Source organism: Theobroma umbraticum, unplaced genomic scaffold, assembly GCF_002168275.2.
Source record: "Theobroma umbraticum cultivar Fairchild unplaced genomic scaffold, ASM216827v3 scaffold_25.0, whole genome shotgun sequence".
In the NCBI taxonomy this organism is placed as follows: Eukaryota; Viridiplantae; Streptophyta; class Magnoliopsida; order Malvales; family Malvaceae; genus Theobroma; species Theobroma umbraticum.
In genome coordinates this window covers 1,047,845-1,056,179 of record NW_018397282.1, presented here as the reverse complement: position 1 = coordinate 1,056,179, position 8,335 = coordinate 1,047,845, and positions in this window count along the sequence as shown.

Sequence of the window (8,335 nt, the reverse complement as noted above, 5' to 3'; positions counted from 1 at the left end):
CCAACAAGGACCTCTTATCTGTGTGGATTATAAAACTTAGTGAGCAAACATGAGAAAGGGACAAACCATAAGGGAAGAGCTTTTATTTAAATCACAAATTAATATAAACATGGATTCAGAGATAATCATACATTTCCCTCCAAATCCTTGAAATAATATTGTTACAAGACCAATTCAAATTATTTTTAATTGAAATTGAGGTCATATAAGAGTTTTTGGATTGAAAAAGGAAAGATAAAAACAAATGAAAGCGATTTAAAAAGGACAAATAGGTTGTTCTGTGCCTTAGGTATCGATACCTCATTGAGAGGTATCGATATTGCTCATTCAGAATGCGCTTTGGAAGATAGGTATTGATACTTTTTGGAGAAGTATCGATACTTTTCACACATAATACTTCTCGAGGCATTCTGCTTGCTAGGAATCAATAATTGTTCTTGAAGTATAGATACCTCATTCATATAAATCCAGATTTGGACAATTGCTAGCATCTTATAATACCAACTACCCTTTTGTTCCTAAGGGCATTCATATAACATAAGTTTTCACTAGAGTTCACCAAGATAACATTGTTAACAATTAATTAACAACTAGTTTTAACCCGTATCTTGGAACTTAATCTATACATCAATCTATCCATTCTAATCATAGTAAATTCATCACAATAAACATATCACAAGGAAAATGGTATGATCCACACTATCTAGGACAATTCTTGGATAATGGTGTGATCCTTACTATCTGAGACAGTTTTCAGATAATGGTACGGTCTCTCTTATCTAGGACATAAAATTGAGTGGTACCATGGCCCACATCAAGGCAAAGGATTTGTGTGGAATTCCATATATCCATAGCATACCACAATAGAAAATCATCATTTAAGCTCATATCATTTACATATCAATCTATAAACATGTAAGTAAAGGGAATTCGACATTTATATCGCATTTTACTACTATATTCTTGCATACTTATGTACTCAATGTTCAACCATCAACTCACGTATGTAACATACCACTCTAGATCACCTTGAAGGAAAACATTTGAAAAGACTTGTTTTTCATCCAGAAAGCTATTGTATAATGTATATACTGTTGAAAACATTGAATTTTAGTATAACATGGAAAATCATGTAAAGTAAAGAAGTTGATAAACATGCTTAGTTTAATATATATTAAAATACTCAAAAACGTTGTAGCTACCCACCTTGATCGATTCGTTGACTAGCACATGATGGAAACACCGACACCTTAGTCCAAATCAATCATGTGAGTTTTCTTTATCATTCAATCATAAACATAACTTAATCTATAAATCCCAAAATTTGAACCTAGGATATTATAAATTGTAACTAAATTTGGTCTAATCTAACCTTTAAGCTTGCTAATCTACTCTTCAAAGATAAACTAATAATTTCAACACTTAAATCTATCTACCTCTTACCTTAATGAGCTTGTAGAGAAAGAAAATCGATTTGGACTCGAGATGTCAATGTGCAAGGTACTTGCAAATTTTGAGGTACCTAAACTCGAATCGGATTAGTAAATGAGATACCTAAACCTTATAATCATCAGAATATTTTTGAAATTTACTACCCTAACTTGAACCTTAATACTTATCCATTATCCGATAATTACTTGAACCAGTTTAAAAATTCGATTATGCAAAAAAATTATTAAAATGCTCTTCATGGGTACCTAATTACTTGAACTTGAATCCGTATTCGTATTTATATACAATAATATTTCCATCCATATTCTAGATAATTCACTAATGATTAAATTTATAAAAACAAACAGATAATCAAATTTAAATTTAAATAATCAAAAACAAATATCTCAAATAGCAACTTAAATATCTAAAAACAAACAACTAAACAGTAACTTAAACAACATTACAAGTTTAATTAACTATACAGATTTGTTATTAACCTACGATTCCCTCCTGCAATGTTTATGCCATCTGTTAAGATTACTTTGGGTGATGTCGATGTCTGGAGATTACTTTGGTCGATGATTTGATTCTACACTAGATGCTTTAGTGTTGAGCATTATGTGTTCTCCCCTCACTGTTTTGGCATGTGTGTGATCTATTTCTCCGCCAGTAGCTTTGCCTTAAGCATAATTTGATTCTCCGTCGGTTGGCTACCGAACGTGATTTGACTATGTCTAGGGGAGGACTACTCATTGATTTGTTATGCATATGACGTGAGATAGCAATGGAGAGGCTTAGATAAATATGATATGAATATGATGTGATATTTTAACGATTATAATGTGCTATGGAGAATGATTTGAATAAATTTGATCAGCTTCGAGGGTAAGCCTAATGATATGTATGATGATCTTTAGAGACATTGAGGATGATGACATGCCCTCACATTGGCAGTTTTAGGGGATAATGATGTGGCTTATGTTTAGAGATGTTTGTTGAATTATGTAGTTGCACCGAGAGTGCAATATTTATTATGTGATTAAATATATATATGTATGATTTTGTTTATCAAAACCATTCACTAAGTATTATAGTACTCACCCATTTGTGTACCATGTGTAGATAACTAGGCCATAGAGTTGCGTGGTCAAGGTCATCTTGTGACAAATCAATTTTAGCATCCAATAGGTTTTCATTTTGATGTTTTCACTCTACTGAGTCTATCATAAGCTGCCGCATAGTGTTGGCTATGGTTATGTATGTAGGCACATTGTGCCATATGAACTTATGTAAGGGTTGTTATGAGAGAACCCAACTTGAATGGCTAATGTATGGCCTTATAAATATTTGTATGAATTATATGCCAGGGATAATGTAATATATTTGATTTTATTGTGAATATTTGCTTATGGAATCCCTTAGCTTTGAGTTAAATGGTTGAGAACTTCGAGACTTGCTTGAGTCTAGTGGGCTTGCTTGTTGGGCTCATGCACCTGTCACAGGCCCTCTAGTTTAGGCCATGACAAACATCAAGAACAACCTTGGTTTTCAAAAAAAAAAAGAAAAAAAAAACTCAAGAATGACCTTAGCATTAGGAACAACCTTAGAATGATGGGTAGCCTCCGCTTGAGTAACTTGTGGAATAACAACAATTTTAGTTTTAGTAATCTTTGCTTAGTTTGAGAAGCATTTTAAATTTTTTCTAGTTAATTTACATTGCCCCCCTAAATATGCAAATTACAAAGATTATCCAAATCCATGAGATCATCTTCTAATGATACACCTTATGCTTTAGAAGTAGTAGCTGTACCCTCAATCTTAGTCTCATCTACCTCAATAGCAATGTCGCCTCATTCATCACTGCATTTAGAGTTACATGATTCTTTTTTGGTCGTAGCTTTAAAAGTCTTCTATTCTAGTTGAGTTGACTTCTACATTTGTAGTTGATTCCTTCTAAAAAAGATGAAAGATCAAAATGAAGAAACAAATAAAGCAATGACAACAAAAAAAAGGGACAAAGAAATGAAAGACAAATGTGCTCCTCGCAACACATGTTTCTTTTTTATTCAGTGAGTAAAAGAAAGAGGGGCAATAAGAGCTATTTCTCATTCTTTATCTTCTTCTTCACTCATATCTATTTTCTCCCTAAGAGGAATCAAGCATAAATATATGTGGTTGTTACTAACATAAGGAGTGTGAAGATGAGCTTTGAGATCAGCTAGTGGTATAATAAAAGATCTTTATCCCTTAATACATTCTCTCTAGTAAGCAAACCATATGGAAGTGTGATTACTAACCCTATTAAAAGTTGGGATAGTACAACTCTTAAGTTTATCTAAATGGAGCTACAATCCTACCATGATAAATGAAGAAACATAATAAAAAATAATAATAAATGAGGGAGGGCCAAGCAAAGTAGCTGGTCATACACAAATGGGCATGCCACTCTACTAGGTGAATACACTTAAAAAAATAATGAGCTTCTATCTAAAGTATGGACTAGCACTCTTGATTATAAAAGAAAATTATGAAGAATGAACTTATATGCAAAAGTGAACTCTTTATGCTCTTGTTTTGCTAGACTAAAATGGGTGACGATCATAATGAATCACAAGATCACCAAATCTATTATTAGGCTGGATATAAAGTCTAGAATTAAATTCTTTTTCCATATCTATTACTTCAAGAATACTACCCTTTGAGGCTTAATAATGCCATGCCCAAGCCTAGTAATTATTCCTGGATAAAGGGCTATTCATAAAAGAAGATGCAAGTAAATATACATTAGGAACAAGAGTGCAAGTATTAAACTTTTTCCATGGACACATTTGAAAGAAAGAAGCATCCACATAAGTTAAAAATTTTATAGTGGCCAATTAATTCTATAGTTTTGAATTAATGCAAGTTCAATCTCCTATATAGAGATCCTAGATACATTAGAGTAAGAGGAAAACTCTTTCTTTTTGCAATCTTTATTGCAAAAAGGGAATTGCTGAAGAGAACCCATCATTTAGACATCTTGAAAATACATATCAAGCCAATGATAAGATTGGTAAAGCCACTAGCTCGTGCTCATGGTTTGATGACTCAAAAGGGCCACTATCGACTTCCTTAGTGTTGAACTTCTTATAAAATAGTCTTACCTAATTAGAGAATTGTGCAGCCTTCAAAGTTTTTTTTTAATTCTTGAGTAGAGAAAAAAAAATTCTCAAACACACTCCTCTTTTTTAGAAAGCACAATATAATGAAAATCATCCATCTACATACAAAGAAGTTCTAAAAGAATATTAGCATCCTTAAGAGTGAAGTTAAATTCCTGCATGTTATAATCATAGTATAAGAAAAAGTGCTCTACCTTGCGAAAGTAGCATGTCATACTTCCCTTTTTTTCTTTTCACAAATGTTGAGCCTGGTGGTGACCTGTATAGCATCAAACACTCCTATAGTTGTGAGGACTTTAGCATAAGCAAAATTCTTCAACACATTGTGTGGAAGGAGAAAAATTGTTATCCAATTAGAATATGCCATATGTCCAAAATTGGTAAATTGAAAAAAATTTCAAAGATGAGTCATATACTGCCATGTGGACTTGAAGACATCATTTCAGATAGCCATATGCTTAATTATAAAATAATTAATTTATTGGATAATTATCTTAAAAACACATAATTAGACCAATTAAAATTCACCTATGTGTCATGTCTTTATCTTTTGAGATACTATCTAATTTGGACTAATAAAAATTCACCTATTGGTCACTCAATTTATCTCTAAGTAAATCAAGATAGTTTAATGATAATATTAAAATTTGACCAATTAAAAATTACGCTCTAGGCCATTCAAGTAATCCCTAAATAAATCAAGATAATTTAAAGATTAAATCCAAATATGGCAATCCAATTTATCTATAAATAAGTTAAGATAATTTAGAGACAATACTCATATTCGGCTAATAAAAACTCAAAGACTCAAAATTTGGCCAATCAAATGATCATTTATGATTCATAATGATTTATTTCTAATTAAATTAATATAATTTAGAGATAAATTCAAGAAGACTAAATCTTGATGAAAGTCTTTCATCTAGCAGTATAAATACAATGCTCCTTTTAAGTCATTTAGGGGATGATGGAGAAGGGTGTTAGAAAAGATAAGCTTAAAGTAAAACTAATAAAAGGGGGGGTTGAATTGGTTGTTAAGTAAAAATTCCCCTTTTTCAAAAATCAGTTGAAGTATGAAAGAATAAAACAATCAAATAGAGTATAAACTTAATGAGTAAAGAGTAGCAAAGTAAAAAAAGACTCAGTAGGATTTTTATGGAAGTTTGGCCTTCTAATGCTTCTGTCTTTTCCCTTGATATCATCATCTTTGGACCATTTGAGCTTTTTGAAGCAAACGTTTATATATTTTTATCCCTATTATACCTCTTTTGAGCCTAATTTTACCTTTTTCTTGTGAAACATATATATATTTTTAGCTTAGCCTATAAATAAATTTCCAATTTTGCATCATTCACTCTTAAGTATGTTAATCATTTTAAGAAGTGTATTGAGCTAGATGTTGAATAAGGTAGAGGGTGGAGTTGTTGAAAAACTTCAAATGTGTTAGTATTCACCCCACTATCTATATTAAAAAAGAAATAAGTCTGGAGGTGTAAAATTGTGATGATAAAAAAAAGAAAGAAAGAAAAGGAATAAAGTGTTGGACAAAAAAAAAGTGTGAAGTAAAAAAAGGGTGTTACTTGGAGAGTGAAATTTGAGCTTTATTGTAAAACTTTTAGTTTTTGTGACATGGATAAATTAACTAGTTAACTTGGTGAGCTTTGGAAATGCTTTTTTGACTTTAAAACCTTAATTTCATCCTTGAGAATTCACAACTAAGAGTTATGGAGGTTGTGGAAGGAATTTAGAATACGATTAGGCCATGAAAGGAACAATTTTTGCAAATCTAGATCTAAAAAGTCAACCCTAGTGCATAGAGGGTTGATCTTGTCAAGTAAAAGCAGGCTCTATAGTCGATTTTATGAAGGGAAAATGGAAGAAATACAAACATTTTTGTGCAAGATCGACTATAGGCCTTTTATAGTTGATCATATGAAGGGAAAGTGGAAGAAATACAAACATTTTGGTCCAGGACCGATAGTCGATCTTACGAAGGAAAAATGAGTGAAAAACGAACATTCTAGTCCAAGATAGATTATAAAGGGTCTATAATCAATCTTGCGAAGAGGAAATGAAAGAAGCACAAAACCTTCTAGTACAAGATTGACTATAGACTTTGCATAGTCGATTCTAGATTGTCTTGTCAACCTAAAATTGGCTTAAAAGTCCTAAAACCCAAAATTTTCTCATTTTTCTCCCATCTCTTTGTTTTTCCACCCATTTTGTCTTAAAGTTCCTAACTTTCAAAACCTTCAAACTACATCAACAAATCTTGCATTCTAAGTGCAAAAGGTAAGGATTTCACTCCCAAAGACTTGGTTTTGATGATTTTTGTTTCTCTTTTCAAAAGTTAGGAGTGTTTCTAAGTTTTCAAGATTTTGCTAGATCCCTTCGTTTGAAGCCCACCAAGGAGGAACAGGAAAAATAAGTTGATTATTTATTAGGTATGAGGTTTGGATGAAAGATTCATGGAAATTATTGGGAAACAGTGCAAATTAAATAGAGTTAGAAATGGCTATTCAAGGTATTTCAAAATTTTGATGGGTTTTTGAGAATGATGATGATTAAACCTCAATTTGAGGTGCTATTGGAGTAATTTGAGTTTGTTGGAGAAGTTGAGCTTTCAATGAAAGGTGCCAAGAGGAAAAGGCATGCTTCAAGAGGTGTGTAGGTACGATGTTTTTAGTTATTTTAACATAATTAAGCATGCTTATTCTACAACCTCGCATTAAAATGAATTTTGATAACTTTGTAACGTGAATAGTGATTTCAACCTTGTTTTATGAAATCTATGTATACTATGTGAATATGTTCATATATACTAAGTTTTAAGCATGGGGAACAAGCCTTTCAATTGTTTGATGACTTAAAATTTATATTTGTTTATGGTTAATTGGTTGATTGATGACTTGACTTAGTTTTGTTTGCACTCCTTTGATTAGTGATTGGATTCACAATTTGTTTAGAAAAGGGAATTTGACACGTTGACTTCATTTTGTTTTAAACCTTTTGATCTTGGATGGTAAATGGATTTACCTTTTAATTTAGAAACGGATATTTGGATATTTGGAAATATAGTATAAAAATATTTTAGTGGAGCTTACTTGAGTTATGGACCTATAGCTAGTGATAGTGGAAACTAGCCATTGCACACAATGCTTAGCTTTGATTCGGTAGCTAACGGAGTCCTACACTTTTGATTTTGTTTCATTTGGTAGTTGATATGATCCTACCTTATTCGATATACAATCGATTATTATCATGTATCTGACTACTTTGGTGCTACGACACACTTTGAATTGATTGCCCATGCTATCTAAAGCTCCACAATCTATTTGTAATGATATTTTACCCTTTGGAATCAAAACTTAATATTTGTTTTGAATGGAATTGATATAGTTGATTGTCGATTTTGATTTTGGCATTTGTTTAGACTTTGGTCCTTGAATTTAGCTATTGTATAAACCATGGTGCTTGAGTTGTTATTCGTTTTGAGTTTGATATTTGAATTTGGTAAATTGTTTAGACCTTGATCTTTGCATTAGATACTTTCCCTTACTTTGGTATTTAGACTTGATTTATTTAATGTAATACAATTATGTTATTTTTGAAAGCCATTCTTTTCTCCTAGAATTTTCTAATGATAACAACATTATTTCAGTTTCTTCAAACTAAACCTTCATTTTTCCTCAACTTTTTTTACAACAACTTTACAGCCCAATATTTATAAATTATTTTAT